Source organism: Arvicola amphibius, chromosome 9 (genome assembly GCF_903992535.2).
Source record: "Arvicola amphibius chromosome 9, mArvAmp1.2, whole genome shotgun sequence".
Lineage (NCBI taxonomy): Eukaryota > Metazoa > Chordata > Mammalia > Rodentia > Cricetidae > Arvicola > Arvicola amphibius.
In genome coordinates, this window is record NC_052055.2 from 69,868,898 (window position 1) to 69,889,634 (window position 20,737).

A 20,737-nucleotide genomic window follows, 5' to 3' on the forward strand; every position below is an offset into this window, starting at 1 on the left:
ACTGTCACACAAAAGTTCATGGGTGAATTGTGTACATGTGAGTGCATGTGTACACACATGCATGTGGAAGCCAGTGGTTGAGGTTGGAACCCATCCCCCATTGCTCTTTTCACCTTGTTCATGGAGGCTGATCTTCATCAAACCCAAAGCTTGCTGATTCGGCAAGTCTTGTCAACCAGTTGCTTTGCGATCGCTAGTCTCCACCTTTCAAGCTTGGGATTCCAGGCGGTCCACCGCAACCAGCTGGCATGTAGGTGAGTTCCGGGGATCCGAACACTGGCCTTCATGATCACACTTCAACTTCTGAGCCCCTCCCCAGATGGAATCAGAGTTCTCCTGTGATGTTTCCCTTTAAGACTTCCTGGCATAGGCACAGACTGGCTGTCTAAGGCTAATTTAGACTTTCATCAAAGTGACTCCCTTCCGAGGTCCATGAGAATGGCATGCAATATCCAGTGTGGATGAGAATGGTCACTGGTCTAGCCTGTGTGAGCTCCAGGTGCTGGTCTAGCCTGTGCTCTGTGTGAGCTCCAGGTACTGGTCTAGCCTGTGCTCTGTGTGAGCTCCAGGCGCTGGTCTAGCCTGTGCTCTATGTGAGCTCCAGGCACTGGTCTAGCCTGTGCTCTGTGTGAGCTCCAGGCGCTGGTCTAGCCTGTGCTCTGTGTGAGCTCAAGGCTTCAGTTTTTTTCTCCTGTGCTTCATGTGGTGCTGAGGCTTGAACTCTGGGCTCTTTTTGTTTTACTTTTCATGGGCAGGGAGTTTTATCTGCATGTCTGTGCACTGTGTGTGCACCTGCTGCCCTGTGAGGCCTGGGACTGGAGTTACAGCCAGCTTTAGCCAGCAGGCGGCACTGGGAATTGAACAGTACTCTTCACTGCTGAGCTATGTCCGTCTCCTCGCATTGGGGTTTGGTTCATTGTTGTGAGACAGGGCGCTCGCTCTCTCTCTCTCTCTCTCTCTCTCTCTCTCTCTCTCTCTCTCTCTCTCTCTCTCTCTCTCCCTCCACCTCTCTAGCTTTGGCTGGCCTGGAAGTTGTATGTAGACCAGACTGGCCTAGAATTCAGAGAGATCTGCCTGCCTCTATCTCCTAGGTCCTGGCATGAGAGGCATGCACTACCATGCCCATCCTGTTCAGGTCTGGTTTGGTTTTTTTCATACAATATATTTTGAACATGTTTTTCCCTCCCCTAGTTCCTCTCAGATCTCCTCATCCAACTTCATGTTCTCTCTCTCTCTCTCTCTCTCTCTCTCTCTCTCTCTCTCTCTCTCTCTCTCTCTCTCCCTCCCTCCCTCCCTCCCTCTCTCTCTCTCTCTCTCTGATAAGCAAAAACAACAGCTAAAGAAACACACACACTCACACACACCAAGACAGACCAAAAATCAAAATAAACAACAACTAAGACAGAAAAAGCGCAAACAAAGAAAAATAAGACAAAAGTCTTAAAAAATATTATTGAGTTTGTTTTGGGCTGGCCAGCTACTCCTGGACCGTCCCTGAGGTTTGGCTAATATATCCAGTGAGACTCCACTGGAGAAAACCAATTCTTCTGCAAGTGGGTGTCAGTTGCAAACAGCTTAGGGATGGGAGCCTGTACCTACTTCCCCTCTCAGCACTGGGGCCCTGTCTAGCTTGAACCTGTGCAAACCTTGTGTATCCTGCCACAGCCTCTGTGAGTTCATATAGGTATTGTTCCTGTTGTACCAGGAAGACTGTTCACCTGGTCATCCATCACCTCCAGCTCTTCTTCTCACAGATGCCTGAGCCTTGAGCGAGGGCTTTGATGCAGACATCCCTCTTAGGACCGAGTGTTCCAATCTTACTCTCTGCACATTGCCCAGTGTGTTGGTTTCCATATATGAGAAGAACATAGCAACACAGCAGTATGTTGTTGTGAGTTATTGTATTGCTATTTTCCTCTAGCAGGATAACATGTTGGGTTTCCCTTAGGCCTGTGACCTTTCTAGTCTCAGGTTCTTGACTACTTTGGCAGTGTCTGATGTAGCTTCCAGATCTAGAGTGGGTCTTAAACCCAATGAGAGGGCAGTTGGTTACCCCTGACGTCTGTGCCACAGTTGCGCCCGTGTATCTTGCAGGCAGGTCGCTGTTGCAGGTCGCAGGGACTGCAGCTGGAAGATACTGATGGTTCCCTTTCTCCTCTGATAGCATGCAGAGGACCTTCTAGCACCATGAACACAAGTCAACAGGGCTGAAGCCTCCAGCCAGGCACCAGCTCAACTTCTCCATGTTCGAAGCCATATGGAAGTGCTGTGGTCGGCAATAGAGCCTTGGTGTCAGGTTGTGGAAAGTCAGCAACAGCCTCAGCTATAGCCTATGATGTTTAGGGGTTTCCATGGAACCCCTTTGACCAATGATTCAAAAAGATGCAACCTATTCCTGGCACTGGAGATTTTGCTTGGTGATATAAGATATACTATTTGGGCATTGTCTCCTCTATTATTTGGTAACTCCTTTTAGATTATTTTTCTTTCTTCTTTTTTTTCTTTTTCTTTTTCTTTTCTTTTCTTTTTTTGAGACATGGCTTCCCTGTGTAGCCCTAACTGTCCCGGAATTCACTCTGTAGATCAGGCTGGCCTCGAACTTGCAGAGATTCACCTGCCTCTGCCTCCCGAGTGCTGGGGTTAAAGGCTGTGGTACTATCACCTAGCAGATCCTTTCTTATATGTATATACTTTTAAGACATCTCTACAATGCAGGTTTCCATATTCATTTTCAAACGGCCTTTGGTGTTACCTGTCCCTCCCTGGACCCCCCCATCCTTCTCTCCCACTCCCCTCCCATTAGCCCTCCGTTTCTAGTTTCTCCTTGTCTCTCTACAACAATATCCTCTCTTTCCCTGACTTGGGAGATCCTCTCCTCCCCACTAGTCCCTTACCAGGCACCTAACCTCTGTGGTAACTCAGATTATAGTACACAAAAAGCTAGCATCCACATTTAAGAGAAAACAGACCATATTTGTCTTTTGGAGTCTGGGTTACCTCACCCAGGATGATTTTTTTTTCTGAATCCATCCATTTACCTGTGAATTTTATTTTTCTCAATATATGTCTGTTTTTATTTGTTTCTTTGTTTTATTTTTTTCAGACAAGGTTTCAGTTTGTAGAATTGGATGCCCTGGACTTACTTGGCAGACCAGGCTGGCCTCAAACTCATAGAGACCCCGTTGCCTCTGCCCTCCGGGTGCTGGGACTGAAGGTGTGCACCACCACCACCTGGCTACATGTCTGGTTCTTGAGTGGATGCTGGTGATTCAAACTCAGGTCCTCATGGTTGCTCGGAAAGCAGTTTACTGGCTGAGCCATCTCCTAGACTACCACTACCCCTTGTATTGAGATGGCATCTCATAGCCTTAATGGCCTTGTAGTAGCTGTGGGTGACCTTGAACTTCTCATCCTTCTGTCCTCTATCTCCCAAGATCTGGGATGGCAGGTATCTGGTCTATAAGGTGCAGAGACTCAAACTCAGAGCTAGGTGAACATCAGCCAAGAGCTCTGATGAAATACACCCCAGCCTGGAGTTCTAGGTTTTGAAGCCACAGGAGTAAATCTGGCCTCTGATACATCACTACAGCCAGAGGCTATCATCTGGCTAACGAGTTTGTGACTGTGACATACAATGTACAGATGGTGGCTCTGAGCCCCTGCCTGAGTATGAGAGCAGCACTAACAATTGTGTCCCGCTGGGAAGTCATCTGTGTGTGCCTCAGTCTTCCTCTGAGCCCCTGCCCGACTGTGAGAGCAGCACTAACTGTTCCACTGGGAAGTCACCTGTGTGTGCCTCAGGCTTCCTCCTGTCAGACAGAGGTTACAGCGTTAGTGTTGATGCAAACGGCTCTTACGAGACGTGAGCAGGCAGTGCGTGTTCAGCTTGGCCTGTGCAGTGTGTCCATAAGTCATTTCAGAGATCCTCAGGGGCTTTCTCTCATCTAATTCGCCAGGGTGACATGGTAAAAAGATCCTACTGTGTGGCTTCCTCTCCCTCTTTCCTGGAAGTTTTCAATTCTCCCTCTCTCTGCAGACTTTTCTCTCAGAAAACACACTCCTGTCTGCTGCCTCCCAAATACAAACAGACACAGGTGTTCCTCTTTCCTCCTGCCCCAGGAGTGCCCGGCCTCCTCATCTATTCCCTTTCTCTGCCAACTGCTCTAAAAGAGTTCCCTGCACCGGCCACTTCCACCCCTTGCTCCTCTGACAGCCCCCTCACCGGCTGTGCCTCCACCTCCCCAGGACCTCTGATTCCAACCAAGCCCCTCTGGCTTTCCCGAGCTTGCAGGGCTTCTGCCCTTTGTTCTTTTTCTTTTAATAGCCTTGATTTATTTCATTTACTTTTTTTTTTTTTTTTTTTTTTTTTTTTTTTGGTGTTTCCCGGGTGGGCCTGGGCCTCACACATGCTGGGCAAATGTTCTACCACTGAGCTCTTGAGATGTTTATGATCAGTCATATGACTATTTTTTGGAACCATTTTACTGAACTGTAATTCACACACCACACAATTCACACCTAAGATGTGCAGTTCTGCCCCCCTCCTGCCATGTGCAATTCAAGGTATTTTAATAGAGAGCGCTGCAGCCATCACCACCAATCAATTAATTAATGACTTAATTTTTAAAGATTTATTTAAAATCTGTGTATACAGGAGCCTTGGAGTCCAGAAATGACTGTAGGATATCCTGGAACTGGAATAGATGGTTTAGACGGTTGTAAGCATCCCAACATGGGTGCTGGGAACCAAACTTGGGTCCTTTGCAAGAGTAACACACACACACACACACACACACACACACACTCCCAACCATTGAGCCTCTTCTCTATCCCCTAATTAGTGTTGTTTCTTGAGCCAGAGTCTCCAGTAGCTCAAACTGACCTTGAACTCACTATGTAGTCAAGGCTGACCTTAAGCTCTGGAACCTCCAGCCTTCACCTCCTGAGTGTGAGCAAGCAAGAATTGCAGGTGTGAGCCTGCATCCCTGCCTGAGGAGCCTGCCACTGGAGGTAGAGAGGTAGAGAGTCTAGCAATGTGACTGGAATGCTCTTGTTCATTAATGTGAGGCCCTGGGCTCTGCAGGATGCTCTGGGAATGTGAAGAGAAATAGCAGGTTGCAGTGCAGAGACCAAGAGGACTGTGGGCCTGTCCCCATTCCTCTGGGCCTCTGCTTACGGACAGCTGGTGATATTGTCTCTGCAGTGAGGCTGGACTGTTCAAGGCCAACTTAAACACGCAACTTCCACGAAGCCTCCCAGATTTGCTGTCTCCCGCCAAGTCAAATAAGCATAGCTTGCTTGCTTCTGGACGGCTACAGTTCTACTCTGTCCCAGGTCACATTAGCATCCCCCTCTGCAACCGGAGCTTGAGCACCAGGGCTCCATAGCTGGTGGCTTGAATAAGAATGCCGCCTGAGGACCAGAGAGGTGGCTCAGCCGTTAAAAGCACTGGCGCTCTTTCAAAGGACCAGGGTTCAATTCCCAGCAACCACAGGCTGGCTCACTTTGTGCAACTCCAGCTCCAGGAAATCCAAACTCACTTCTGGCCTCTCTGGGCACCAAGTGCTCATGGGGTACACAGACATACATTATATGCAGACAAAAAACTCAAGAAAATAAAAGTAACTTTTGCCCATGGTAATGGTGGCACACACCCTTAATCCCAGTACTTGGGAGGCAGAGGCCCGCCTGGTCTACAAAGCCAGTTCCAGGACAGCCAGAGCTACACAGAGAGACCCTGTCTTGAAAAACAAAACAAACAAATAAAAAATGTTCCTTGTAGGTACAGGCATTTCAACACAGTCCTCAGTCAGTGACACTGTTTGGGGAAGGTGGGCTTAGAGAGGGCTGCCTTTGCTGGGGGTTGGCTTTTAGAGCCCAGTCTCTTCTCTCTCTCTCTCTCTCTGATCCTTGTGGTAAAGATGCACTCTCTTAGCCCCCACTCCTCCCATATGCCTTCTGCGTGTTGTTCTGCCCCCTTCCTTGATGGACTCCTCTCTGGAACCACAGTCAAAACAAACTCAGTCTTCCTTAAGTTCCCATGGTCATGGTGGGTTTTTTCTTAGATCTATTTATTTATTATATATACAGAGTTCTGCCTGTATGCATGCCTGCAGGCCAGAAGAAGGCTCCAGATCTCATTACAGATGGTTGTGAGCCACCATGTGATTGCTGGGAATTGAACACTGAACACAGCCCCTTTGGAAGAGCAGTGAGTCATCTCTCCAGCCTTCGTTTGCCCCCCTCCTTTTTTTTTAAATATTTATTTATTTTATTATGTAAACAATATTCTGTCTGTGTGTATGCCTGCAGGCCAGAAGAGGGCAGCAGACCCCTTTACAGATGGTTGTGAGCCACCATGTGGTTGCTGGGAATTGAACTCAGGACCTTTGGAAGAGCAGGCAATGCTCTTAACCTCTGAGCCATCTCTCCAGCCCCCCCCTCCTTTTTTTTAAATGTCTGTGGATGTTTTACCTGCATGTATGTCTGTGCACCATGTGTACCATGTGCATGTCTGGTGCCATCAGAGGTCAGAAGTTGTTGAAACTCCTGCAACTGGACTTATGACAGTTGTGAGCCAATGTGTGGGTGCTGGGAACTGAACCTGGGTCCTCAGCAAGAGTAGCCAGTGCTCTCAACCTCTGAACCGTCTCCAGCCCCAGGGTCATGAGACTTTATCACAGCAACAAAAAGTAACTAATGCAGTGAACATCGCATGAATGAATGGATGGAGGAGTAACTAATGCAGTGAGCATCACATGAGTGAATGAATTATGCAGTGAGCAGCTCATGAATGAATGGATGATGAAGTGAGCATCGCATGAATGAAGGGATGAAGGAGTAACTAACGCAGTGAGCATGGCATGAATGAATGGATGAAGGAGTGAATGGGTGGATGCCTGCCAGATACTCCCAACGATTTGCAAGGATTGTGCCGAGAGGTATATCAGCTACTCTTCTTGTTACCATGACCTGACATGCTTGACTCACGATTTGAGAGTGTACTCTCTGGAGGCATCCAGCCAGCTCCCAGCTCATGGCTATCACAGCTGGGGCACCAGGCTGCATGCTCACATCTCTATGAACCAGGATGCAGAGATACAACAGGAAGTAGGGTCAGGCTATAAACTTCAAAGCCCGCCCAGTAGAGATTCACTTTCTTGCAGCTAGGCCCCACTCCCAACATTTCTGCAACCTCCTCAAATGTCAACACCAGTTAGAGAGCCAAGCTGTGGGGCTATTTCACACCCAGGCCTTCCCAGGAAATCTTAAGCTGAGACAAAAGAGCAAGCAAGCCTCCTTCAACTGAGTCTTCGGGAGTGACTTTAGCTGACCGAAGAACTTCGACTGACTCATAACAAGTTATGATTCGATGGTAGAGGAAGGGGAAGATAGAAGAGAAGCACAATTTTCTTCCTTCCAACTGGGCTGCACATAGAACAGAGTATGACATGAGACAAGGATAAATCGGCCCCACTGAGGACCTGACTTGAAGGTGACCCTCAGGAACGGGCCAACTCACCAAAAAGGTTTTGAGTTGTTCAATTTTGTTTTTGTTTGTTTGGAGGGCTGTGTGTATATGTTTATATGTATATAATATATGTGCGTGTGTGTGCACACACGCATAGGTAATACATATGTGTGAAGGCCAGAGGTTTACACGCAGTGTCTTCCACTACTGCCTTTCACCTTTTTATTTGACGTCTCTCACTGGATCCAGTCACCTCCTCTCTCTGTCCCCAGTGCCAAGGTAACAGCTGTTTGTGAATGCTTTGTGTGGGTGCTGGGGATCTGAACTCTAGTCTCCATCGTGTGTGACAGCCACCCCAGTCTCCTCCTCTTGTAAACACTGTGTATGTGTGCATGCGTGTGTGCATGTGTGCATTGTGCGTGTGAGTGCATGTTGTGTGCGCGTGCTTGTGTGCGTGTGTGAGCGTCTGTGTGTGCACGTGTGTGTGCGTGCTTGCGTGCTTGCGTGTGAGTGTGTGCGCATGTGTGTGTGCGCGTGCTTGTGTGTGTGTGTGAGCATCTGTGTGTGCGTGCGTGCGTGCGTGCGTGTGTGTGTGTGTGTGTGCAGCTTTAGGGAGGGTCCCAGGGATACAATCAGATCATCAGGCTTAGAAGCAGGAGCCTTTATCCACCTAGTCATCTAGATGGCCCCTTTTTTAAGGGATTTGATACAGTCTCGCTGCATACATCTGGCTAGCCTGATGCCTTCCTAGTCCTGAGAAGGCAAACATGCACCACCACATCTGGTCTCGCTGAGCTTTAAAAGGTATCAGTATCCCTGGACAGTGGTGGTACACACCTTTAATCCCAGCACTCAGGAGACAGAAGCAGGAGGATCTCTGTGAGTATGAGGCCAGCCTGACCTACAGAGTGAGTTCCAGGATACTCAAAGCTGTTACAGAGAAGTCCTGTCTCAAACAAACAAAATAAAACAAAAAAGTATTATTATCATTATCCCACATGTATGATGTCTGTGTAGGGCATGCATGTCACATCACACTCCTGTACATACATGTCACAGCGCACTCCTAGACATACATGATACAGAGTACTCATGGGCATGCATGTCACAGTGTACTTGTGGACATACATGTCACAGAGTACTCATGGGCACACATGTCACAGTGTACTCATGGACATACATGTCACAGCTTACTCATGGACATACATGAGTATATAGTATACTCCTGGACATACATGTCACAGTGTACTCGTGGGCATATATGTCACAGTGTACTCATGGATGTGCATGTCACAGTGTACTCATGGGGGTGCATGTCACAGTGTACTCATGGACATACATGTCACAGTGTACTCATGGACATACATGACACAGCGTACTCATGGACATACATGTCCATACAGTATACTCCTGGACATACATGTCATAGCATACTCATGGACATACATGTCCCTACAGTGTACTCATGGACATGCATGTCACATGGAGCTCCTAGAACTCTGTAGACTTGGTTCTGTAGCTCACTCCATATTGTTGTCCTTGAACTAACAGAGGTTGCCTGCCTCTGTCTCTTCCTCCCCAGTGGGGGACTTTCTGACAGACTTCTTGCTCTTAGTCTGTGGTTCAGGCTGGCCTGGAACGTGGGTTTGTTGCTGTTGCTGTTCTTATTATTATAACTACACTTTTTTATTTGGGGCTGGCACAGGTGGACTGCTTGTGGAAGCCCGAGCCCAGGAATTAAGCTCAGGCCATCAGGCTTGGCACCAAGCGCCTGGCCTTTACACCAAGTCACCTCACCCTAACCTGGAGTGTGTAATCCTCCACCTCCGCCTCCTGTGCGCAGGAACTATAGGCACATGGCACCACACCCAGCACTGGCTTGGTGACTGTTGTTGTTAGAAGAGCCGAACCTGCAGGTCCAGAGGGCAGCAAGCAGGAAATTCTGCCCAACGACTCTGTTTCCCACACCAGCCATGCTAGCCAGCACACACGCTCATTTCCGTCGCTGCTGCAATTACCTTGACGTCAGAAGCAATAGGCCATAGGAATTGTTTTATATTATAGTTCTTAGGTCAGAGTTCGGGGCTGTCATGGCTGTGTCTTTCTGGGGTGCCTTTAGTAGGGGAGACTGAGTCCTCACACTGCCGTTTTCCTGGCCTTCAGTTACCCTCTCTGGTCTCAGCCAAAGGCTGATTCGTTTTGAGGATGGTGTGATGCGCAGGTCTACCAAGGAAATCACCCCATTGCAAGGTCTGTGTCCTTGTTTCTACAAAGTCCTTTCTGTCATGTTAGGCAGTGTATCCACATATTCCTAGGATGGCCTTAGAGGCCATTGTTCTAGCCAGCATGGAGCCAGGTGTGTCACCTCACAAGCCCTTCACATCTTTGTTTTTATATTTATAAACATTTAATTCCTATGTATTTGTGTGTGGATCCACGCCAGTCACAGCACGCATGTAAAGGTCAGAGGATAGCCAGAAGGGACTGGTTCTTTCCTCCTACCATTGTGTGCTCACTAGTTTTAAGTCAACTGGACACAAGGTAGGGTCGTCAGAGATGAGGGAGCCTCAACTGAGAAAACGCCTCCGTGAGAGTGGGCAGCAGGCAAGCTTGTAGGGTTTTGTCTAAATTAGTGATAGACACGGGAGGGTCCAGTCCATTGCAGTGGTCCCATCCCTGGGCTGGTGGTCCTGGCTTCTATAAAAAGCAGACTGTGCAAGCCACAGGGGGCAAGCCAGTGAGCATCAGTTTCTGCCTCCAGCCTACTCTGTTTGAATCCATGCCCTCATTGCTTTTGTTACATGGAACCGTGGGTGAAATCAGCCCTGTCCTCCCCAGGTTGCTTTTGGTCATGGAGTTTCATCACAGTGACAGAAAAGCAACTCTGACCATGGTTGTGAGCTGCCAGGTGGGTGTGGGGAATTGAACCTGGGTCTTCTGCAGCAAGTGCTCTCAGCTGCTGAACTATCTCTGCAGCCCACTCCCCCTTTTTTTGAGAAATGGTTTTACTATGTAACCCTGGGCAGTCTGGATCACACTACATAGACCAAACTGGCCTTACAGTTTTATGGCATCTACCTCTGTCTCTTGACTGCTGGGATTGCAGATCTGTGCCATAAAGCCCCACCCATCACACATGGAGCAGTGTTAGCCAAGAATTGAACCTAGGACCTGCTAAATGCTAGACAAGACTCTACCACTGAGTTCTATCCCTAGGCCTTACATTTCTTAACTTAGCCCATCTCCACAGCTCTGTGCTGCTCCCCACTTTTCAAGTGTGCCCTGCGCAAAGCTGGCCCCCTCTCTAACACTTGAGTCCAGAGAGGAGGAGGTCACTCTACAGTGGAGAATAATCAAGGTCAATATAACAGTCCCAAATCACACTCATAGAGTGTTCTCTTACTACGACATCATGTGAATGACAGCTGGCCTCTGTACTCTTTCTCCCGAGAATACATGGCCCCTGTATAACCAATCGTGAGGAAAGCACAGAGCAAACCTCATTAGAATAGGAGTGTTCACCAATTTCTTCTCAGATCGTCCCAGACCAGCAAAAGTCAGAGAAATCTGAGAAACTAGGACCATGGTCACAGCCAAGAAGGTCCTGACAAGACGTGATGGCAGCCGTGAGAGATAGATCAGCAATTAAGAGCACTGGCTACTCTTCCAGAGGGCCTGGGAGTCAATTCCCAGTACACATTTGGTAGTCGTTCTGGCTGGTTTTGTGTCAGCTTGACACAGCCGAGTTATCCCTGAGGAGGCAGCCTCAGCTGAGAAAATACCTCCATGGGGTCAGGCTGCAGGCAAGTCTGTGAGGCATTTTCTTAGCTAGGGAGTTATGGGGGAGGGCCAGCCCATGGCTGGTGGGGGTATTCCCCCCGAGGGAGGTCCTGGGTTCGATAAGAAAGCAGGCTGAGCAAGCCAGTCCGCAGCACTCACTCCTCCATGGCCTCTGCATCAGCTCCTGCTTCCAGGATCACGCTCTGTGTGAGTTCCCGTTCTGACTTCCCTCAGTGATGAACAACGATGCGGAAGTGTGAGCCAAACGAACATTTTCTTCCCCGAGTTGTATTTGGTCACGGCGTTCATCACAGGACAGCAGCACCCAGCCATCTGTAGCTCTGGCTCCAGGGGATCTGATGCCCTCCTCTGGCCTCCATGGACATCAGGCATGAACGTGGTGCACAGGCATATATGCTAGCAAAACACTCATATTAAAAAAATAAAAATAATGGGAGGGGAAGGGAGAGAGGGAGAGACTTGGCAGTTAAATATAAGATGTCTTGGACAGGATTCTGGCTCAGAGAAAAGACATTAGGTCAAAACTAAGGAGCCCTGATTAAGTGGGCTTTAGTTAGCGGAGATGTGTCAGTGCCGGTTGATGCGTTACCACAAACGTTAGTGGGAGACGGACTGTGACATGTGCGTGAGGTCTCTCTGGACCGCTCTCTTTCTTTTTCTCTTTCTTTTTCTCCTTCCTTTCCCCTTTTTATTCTCCCAATGTTGGGGATGGAACGCAGGACCCTGCACTTGCCAGGCAAGTGCTCTACCACTGAGCTAAGTCTCCCAATCCTTTCTTGGTTTTGTTGTCATTTTTCAAATTAAAATTCCTTATTAAATTATTTACTGCGGCAGAGCATGTGCATGTGAGGAGCTCAGAGGCTATTGCCACCACTAGGGGACAGCAGACTGGACAGTTAGCCTGTGCAGCCAAGGAAGTCAGAGGCTACTGCCACCACTAGGGGACAGCGGACTGGACAGTTAGCCTGTGCAGCCAAGGAAGTCAGAGGCTACTGCCACCACCAGGGGGCAGCGGACTAGACAGTTAGCCTGTGCAGCCAAGGAAGTCAGAGGCTACTGCTACCACCAGGGGGCAGCGGACTGGACAGTTAGCCTGTGCAGCCAAGGAAGTCAGAGGCTACTGCCACCACCAGGGGGCAGCGGACTGGACAGTTAGCCTGTGCAGCCAAGGAAGTCAGAGGCTACTGCCACCACCAGGGGGCAGAGGACTAGACATTTAGCCTGTGTAGCCAAGGATGAACCAAGTCTGCCCACAAACTCCCTATGTAACCAAGGATACCTCTGAACTTCTGAGCCTCCCACCTTTATGCCCCCCTCCCCAGTTGTGGTACTGTATGCACAAACCACAGCCCCCTGGTTTAGGCGACCCTGGGGATCAACTCAGCATTTTATACGTGTTAGTAAAGTCCTCTACCAACTGAGCTATGTCCCCACCCTACTATGTGAGGGTCTGGTTTTTGAGGCAAAGTCTCATTCTGTATTCTGTGAGTCAAGCTGGCCTGGAACTCACCATGTAGACCAAGCTGGCCTTGAACCTGTGATCTGCCCAGTTCTGCCTGCTGAGTGCCAGTGTGGTACACACGGACTGCCAGGTCTAACCTTAATTTCTCCATGAAATTGTTCACAGGACTGGGGAGATGGCTGGGTAATTAAGGGCACACACTGCTCTTGCAGAGGACCTGTACTTGGTTGCCAGCACCCACCTTGGGCAGTTCACAACCATCTGTAACTCCAGCTCTAGGGAATCTAGGGCCCTCTTCTGGCCTCTGAGGACACTGCACTCACGTGTACATACCCACACAGAGACACACATAAACACGTAATTTAAAATGAATTAATCTTTAAAAGTAAATAATTTTTTTAAAGAAATAATTTAGAGCTCAACAAAGTCCTGTAACTCAGGTACCATCAGAACCCTCTTTTTAAAGTAAGGAAACTAAAGCCTGAAAGGATAGCTTCTCTCATAAACGCCAAGACCTGGGAATTCTGGCTATGGAAGTTTGCTTCTCTGCCTCCTGAGGGACTGGTCACTCATCTGCCTTAGCCCAGAAGCTCTCTTGTTCCCCAGCCTAGTGGCAGGATCTTACATTGTGAGACCAGAATTCCCTGCCAGCCACTCTCTCCTGGACACTGAGCATCTTCAATACATTCATGCCGGGTGTTCTGGGGTCGGGACTCCCCAACCAGGAGAGCTTTTGCCCCTGCTCTTGAGACATTTGGCCGTTGTCAGTTCTCTCCTTCCTCCGGGGATGGAACTCGGGTTGTCAGTCTCGGCAGCATGCGCCTTTACCTGCCAATCCATCTCACCGGCCTGGAGGCATTTTTATTTCCGTGACTAGAGGGCTTCTGGGTAAATGCTGCTGCTGAGCAGAGGTCCTGCATGCTGCTGGACACCCTCCAGTTCTGACTGTAGCTCCCCAACAAACTGCCGATAGAGCTGCGAAGACCGAGTGACGCTCTCTGGTGACCTCCCCAGGACCGACAACTTCCTGTTGTCCTAGGAAATAGGACATCCTGCAGGTCTGCCTAGAGGCCCCCAACAAAAGTCAAGGAGTCTAGTGACTAAGGGAAGACAAGACCAGGGTGCTCCGATATCCATGAGATAGACCCTGTCTCAAAGCCTCTCTCCCACTTTCCTTGTGAGGACAGTTGCATGTCCTAACCACCACATGCGCGAATCGCTAGACTCTCTGACCTCCGTTGCGATCCTCTTGGCAGAGGCGCAGGATACTCTGCTTCCCGGAGCAGGAGGAAGTTGCCGGCCTTGAAGAGGTCATGTCTGAGTCAGCCTTTCTTGGCCTCGGATCCCAAAGCTCACAGATACATGAAAGAGACATCGGCAACATGGCTGGGAGCCACAGCACCGGCTAGGGAGGCGGGGCAGGGAGCGGGCAGTGCTGAGTCAGCCTTCCTCTGGCTGGCCAGGAGGGCAAGTCATGGCAGCTGTATTGGGTGGGTTAAGTCAGGGTTCTCTGGACTACAACATCTCTGGATATAAAAGGCAGAGAACACTAACCCTCTCTGTTGGAGAGAGGACTAAACCGTCAGAGAGAGAGCATCCTTAGTGGGTACTGACTCAACACTGGGGGTCACCGTGGGAGAAAGTGGAGCCGGTGAGCAGCGTCTTGTCTTTCGCAATGTCATGCTTTGCGCTTACAAACCATGGATCCACTTCCAGTGAGGCACTGGGAGGGAGTCATGTTCAAACACAGCTTCTGAGAGGAAAGAGAGAGGGGTGGGATGGGGGAAGAAGGAAGGGGTTGTAGTTCCCCCCTCAAGCACTCAGCTTCCTTTCTTCCCTCCGTATTTTCTATGGAGCTAAACACCAATATTGCATTCCCAGTACTCTCTCCCCATGAAGGAGCTAGTGAGGGACAGGAAGGCCCGAGGTAGAGGGGGCCCTTCCTTGCTTGGGGAAGTGACTTCTGATGCACAGTGACAGGCACATGAACAGGTGGACCAGAGCAGTAGGGCAGGTGACAGCCAGTTCCTGTGTCTGGCTGCCTACCAGTGTGGGTCCCTGCTCCAGCAGCCCTGGTGGTCAGAGCCTTGACACAGCTTTTCTTCTTGAAGTTTCTGTTTTCCTGATTGGACCCTGATTGATACAGAAAACATCACATGATAAAGGTGAAAATTGACTGCTCCTTATAGCAAGATCCAAGGCAGAAAGGAACCCCAAACTCTGGTAATCTTCCCATTAGTGGAAAGGGACAGCACATATCAGCTTGACTGCTTCAGGGTAAAGCAAGGTGACCCCAAAACGAATTCACGAGTACCCAGGGCTATACCCAATCCTATCACCTCCCTCAGATCCTGAAGTCCTGTCTTATTCTCTCTACTATTAGAGGTGCTTTCTTCTTACTACCAAACTCACCCTACTGGCCATGTATTTTTCATTGCTGCTTTTTATCATTAATGTCAGAGGCTTTCTAAAACCCAGTTGACAGGGGACAGAGGCACAGTGGTGGCCAAAGACCCTCTCCCCAGCCTCTGATGTCATTCCATGGGGCTTTCTGGAGTCCAGGAATCTCTCAGAATTGTGCTGGAAATGCTGTTTGTTTGCAGAGAAAGTTTGTGAAGAGGGAGCCTGTGGCTATCATCAGATTGTCAAAGGGATATGGAATCCAGAAAAATTACCGCCAGGAGGTTAGGCAAGACTGTCTGCAGCATATGCTCGCTTCAGGCGGGGCAATGCGCTGTTGCCAAGGTGCTTACCTGGCAGGGAGGCCCTGTGACGCTGAAGGTGGTTTCCCCAGGGTGAGGTTCACCCAATGCACTCCGGCGTGCTGCCCACTGCGGTGGTTCCTCCCGTCTGGGAAACTCGACCTTGTAATTTGTGGCCCTGGAAAAACGTGTGTATGCACTCCCATGAGTTAGGGAAATAGTCCCCTATCTCTGCCACTGTGGAGCCCACGAAGATCTCCTCTGTTTGCTTGTGCTGTTTATACTACATTCTTGGGTTTTGTTTGTTTTTGTTTTTTGAAACAGAGTCTAACTATGCTTCCCTGGCTGTCCTGGAACTCATTCTGCAGACCAGGCTGGTCTCGAACTCACAGAGATCTGTCTGCCTCTGCCTCCTGAGTTGCTGGGTTTAAAGACTTGTGCCACCACTGCCCAGCTTATACTACATTCTTTCATGATGACGGCTGTAGATTCCAACTTGTCCAGAGGGATAAACAATGTGAAGACAGGCAAGCAGGTCAGAATGATAGGCTGGGATCTCTTTCTCTCTCAATCTAATACAGGAAGTTACTGCTTAATATTTAAAGAGTTCTGTCTGGGGTGATGAAAAGCTTTATAAACGTGTTGCTGTACGATATCAGGGGTATAATTATTCCAATTAAGTTGGACACTTCAAAATTGTTGAAATGAAAAGTTCTGTATCTGTTTTGTTTTTTTAACTACAATATAAAGCAATAATGTAATGTAACAAAACTCACTGAACCATGTACTCTACTGGGTGACTGTTGAATGTTGCAATACTTTGTATGTGAAGGACCACAGAAGAGCTGTGGCAGGGATGCTTTAGATGCCATCACAAAAGGTGTGGCCACGAGAGAAATCAGTGATAGACCTGATTTAATTAAAATTGTAGAAAACCGTCAAGAAGACAAGACTGAAAGGAATTATTTGCAAACGTCGTATCTGACAAAAGACCGACTCGACATGCTTGAGTACAAACTTAAGGACCCGAGTTCAAATCCTCAGCACCACATAAAAAGGTGGGCACAGCCATACTGCCCCTAACTCCAGAGCTGCGGGGACAGAGAAAGGCGGATCACTGGGTCTGCTAGCTGTCATCTGTTGCTACATGTTCAGTGAGAGACCTGACCCAAGAAAACACAGAGATAGGTGACAGGGCAGTACACTGGTGTCCTCCACCGGCCTCTGTGCATAGGTGCACCACACACACACACACACACACACACACACACACACACGATTCTTTAAATCATACAAAAACTCTCAAAAATAATTCATAAAATAATGAACCACTAGACATGAGACTCAGACATCTCCCCAAAGAAGATATATAAACAATAAGGTATATACATGATAAAACCATAAAAATTTATTTGACATTATATATTATTAGAAAAATGCAGGCCAGGTATTGGTAGTATTGGTGGCAGCACACACCTTCAACTCCAGCACTCAGGAGGCAAAGAGGCAGGTGGATCTTTGTGAGTTTGAGGCTAGCCTGGTCTATTGAGCAAGTTCCAGGATAGTCAGGGCTACGCAGAGAAATCCTGTCTCAAAAGACAAGACAAAAACAAAAATAAAAAACAAAAGAAAATGAAAAACACGAACTAGGACTGGAATTTTAGGTGTGCACCGCCACAAACAGCTTATGTGCTGGAGACGCAACCTGGGGCTCTGTGGTTGCCAAATAAACACTTTACCAAGCAAGACACATATCTTGTGCTGGCTTCTTTTAAGACAAAGTCCTACTCTATATTCAGGCTGGCTTCCAATTTCAGATCCTCCTGCCTCAGCCTCCCAGTTGTTGGAATTATTACAGGTATGTAATTCCACATCCGGAATTAAGCATCAAGGAAGGGTTTTGGGGCGGCTGTCTTTTGGTAGGTTTGTTTATTTATTTTTTTACTGTGTATGTGCTATACACAAAAGTGGGAGGATACACACGCCTCGCTGTGCATGTGGAGGTCAGAGGACCACTTTGTGGGCTGGGTTCTCTCCTTCTACTTTTCCATAGATGTACTCAGATTGTCAGGATTGCAAAGCAAGCATCTTTTCTCACTCAGCCATCTTTCCTACCCATAGTCACTGATCTTTTGAGTCAGGGTCTCATGTAGCCCAGGCTGGGCTGGAAATTGCTATGTAGCTGAGGCTGACCTTGAACTCCTGATCCCTCTACTTCTTCTACCTCCCAGTGTGGAAATTACAGGCACTCACCTCTATGTTCAGCTTGTTTTGCTTGTTGACACATTGTCTCCCTATGTAGCCCAGGCTTACCTGGATCTCACCACTCTCCTGCATCAGCACTCTGAGGGCTGGAATTACAGGCAGCCACCATTATGCACAGTTAGAGCTGGAAAGTAATTGTTAATTCCTACAGAGCAGCCTCCCCTCACTACACACAAACAACCTCTCCACCCTGCCTGGTGTTATGGCACATGCCTGTAGTCCTAGCTAAATGGATGCTGACCCGGGAAGTTGGAGCTCAGTCTACGCAGCATGGTGAGACCTCACCTCAAAACAAAACACACCCCCTTTACATGATCCTCATCTGGGACGATCCTGCCTCACACAGACAGTGTCCTATCTTCAGTTTCTAGGGCACGGAGACCACAGCTGTGGTCCAGCTGCAGCATACAGAACAACTGGCTGACCTCTGTCTAAGACAGGAAGTGGGGAAGACTGGTGCATGCTGCTGGACCCAGAGGGGTGGGCACCCCTGGAGGGGCCAGGCTTATGGGTGCACCAAGAAAGACTCAGAGGGCAGTATGGGAAGGGCCTTGCTCAGCTTTAGAAGGCTTGGAGGCTACAGAGCCTGTCCAATGGCTTATTGTTATCTTGACTGTTTAGAGGGTTCGGGGAGAGGGGGCTAGTGAAACACTGGAGTCCATATGAAGCTACCACGTGTCAAGCCCCTCCCCTCTCGGTGTCTCATTCCCCACCTATACGATTGGAATATGTATACTGTTCCTTGTACAGACACACTTCTGGGGGCAGGCAAGGTCCTGGTAATGAGCTCTCACTGCACTCTAAGATCCCAGCACCCACATCAGGCAGCTAACAAGGGCTTGAAACTCTAGCTCCAGGGGATGTCTGTTACCACCAGGGTGCAGAGCCACCTGGTAGGCCTCTTTGGCCTCCCCTAAATTACCCAGGTAACCCGGCCAGCTCCTTTAGGAAGAGAGTGCCAGGACCATACTATGAGGGGCATTCTACTTAGGTGAAGATTTTGAAAGGGCATCCAATCTCATTCACGTCAGTTCAGTCAGAATGGGTATCGTCAAGGAAAAAAACAACAAACAAAAATAACAATAATTCAGGCAACCCCCCTCCCTTATTCCTGGGGGGATGGCAGACCTGTGTGAGATGGAAATCCATGTGGAGATTCCTCAAAAAAAACTGAAAACAAGTTTCTACTAGCGTAAAACCCAGCTAAACCTCTGCAGGACTTAAGCCAGTTGGCCACAAAGATACCTGCACATTCACGTTTACTGCTGACAGCAGGAAACAGAACCAGCCGGGGCTCATCAACAGACCAATGGGTTAAAGCACGCAGGTCACATATGCAACAAAATTCTAGGCAGCCCTGAAGAAAAGTGAAACCAGACATTTGCGGGAAAATGGATGAAACTGGAAATTACGTTAAGCAAAATAGAGTAGACTCAGAAAGACAAATCCTGCATGTTTTCTCTTATCGAGAATTTATATATATATACATATATGATATATGTATTAAATTATACGTGTGCGTGACCATGCATGTGTATGTATAACTATGTATGTATAGATGATGAAACTCTAGGAAAGGGACCATGAGAGGAAAGAAAACGGTCTGAAGGAAGCTGGAGAAGAGAGGGTGGTGGAGTCAATGTAATAAAGAGGGGACCGGCTAAAGGGGGCAGAGGAGATGGCGGAGGGGACAAGTCAGAAGTACACACACCTTTGATCCCAGCCCTTGGGAGGCAAAGCAAGTGTTTGAGCTGTCTTGTATTGCTTTGTTTCTGAGACAGGGTTTCTCTGTGTATCTCTGGCTATCCTGGAACTCACTCTGTAGACCAGGCTGGCCTCAAACTCACAGAGATCCGCCTGCCTCTGCCTCCCTGAGTGCTGGGATTAAAGGTGTGCGCCACCATCACCTGACTAAAGCAAGTGTTTGAAGGTAGTCCGGTCTACATAATGAGTTCCAGGCCACGGCAACACAGTGAGACCCTGTCTTAAAAACAATAAAATGGTAATAAACAAGTCTGTGAAGACAGGCGTAGTGGTGCTCCCCTGTAATCCCAATGCTTAGGACGCTGCAGCTGGGGGTTCAGGAGTTTCAGGCCAGCTTGACTACATAATGAGACCCTGTCTCACCTAGACCCCCCCCCTCACCGAAATGCTTCTTATTCAAATATGGTAGAATACCCAAAAGTTCATGGTGGGGATATAGCTGGATTGGAGGGGTGCTGACCGCAATCAGGAAACCCACCCCTAGGACCCCATAAGCTGGCTGTGGTGGCCTGTCATCACAGCACCTGGTAAGTAGGAGCAGACATATGAAGTCCAAGGTCACTACTGGCACACAGGAGTCTGTGGCCAACCTGGACTACATCAAAACTGCCTCAACAACAAGAAGAAGTTCACCCACCACTTGTAGCCGGCAGGCCGAGTCCTCAAAGGGAGCACACCTGTGTAATCAGCATGCCCGCTGCAGCGATGCAGGGAGTTCTGGGGGGCTTTCACAACCCACAGCCAACATGGAAACAGTAGGAAGGATTGCGTTAGTTTCAGGGGCCTTGTTCTGATGAAACTTAAAGATAGGGCGCTGAAGCCAGCGGGAGACTGGAGCTGCTTATGAGGCCCAACCTACCGGCTCAGGTAAGCCAGGAAGAATGCAGCAGCCGCCAAGCCCTGCAAGCCGCGGGCGCGTCGCGGTGACTCAGCCCGTACCAGGAAGGAGGAGTGCACCCAAGTTCTCACCCAGAGAGCAGCCTGATCTCGGAGGGCTCTGGGGAACCGAACCAAGACCCACACACACCCGCGGCGAGCATCCAGGCATCCAGGGTGGAATCCTTCCCGTCCCACTCCTTTCCAGAGCTGTCCCTCCAGTCCATCGCCGGGACGTGGCTCGAGGGTGGTGAGAGCTCTGCGGGCGCCGTGGGGGCCACGCGGGTCCTGGCCCCGACGGCGCCCAGAAGACCTAAGAGAGCTGTAAGTAGTGACATCGAGGACTGGGAGACGACCGTGGGGAAAGGTCCATCCCTGGCGTCCCAGCTTCCCTCG

General features: G+C 49.0%; 1 non-coding gene across 1 annotated transcript; it reads left to right on the forward strand.

The window, feature by feature from the left end:
* Positions 1-15,479: 15,479 nt before the first annotated feature.
* LOC119824138 lies at positions 15,480-15,640 on the forward strand. The gene has a single exon (XR_005287064.1). It is a non-coding gene; the product is annotated as a U1 spliceosomal RNA (small nuclear RNA).
* The last annotated feature ends 5,097 nt before the right edge of the window (positions 15,641-20,737 follow it).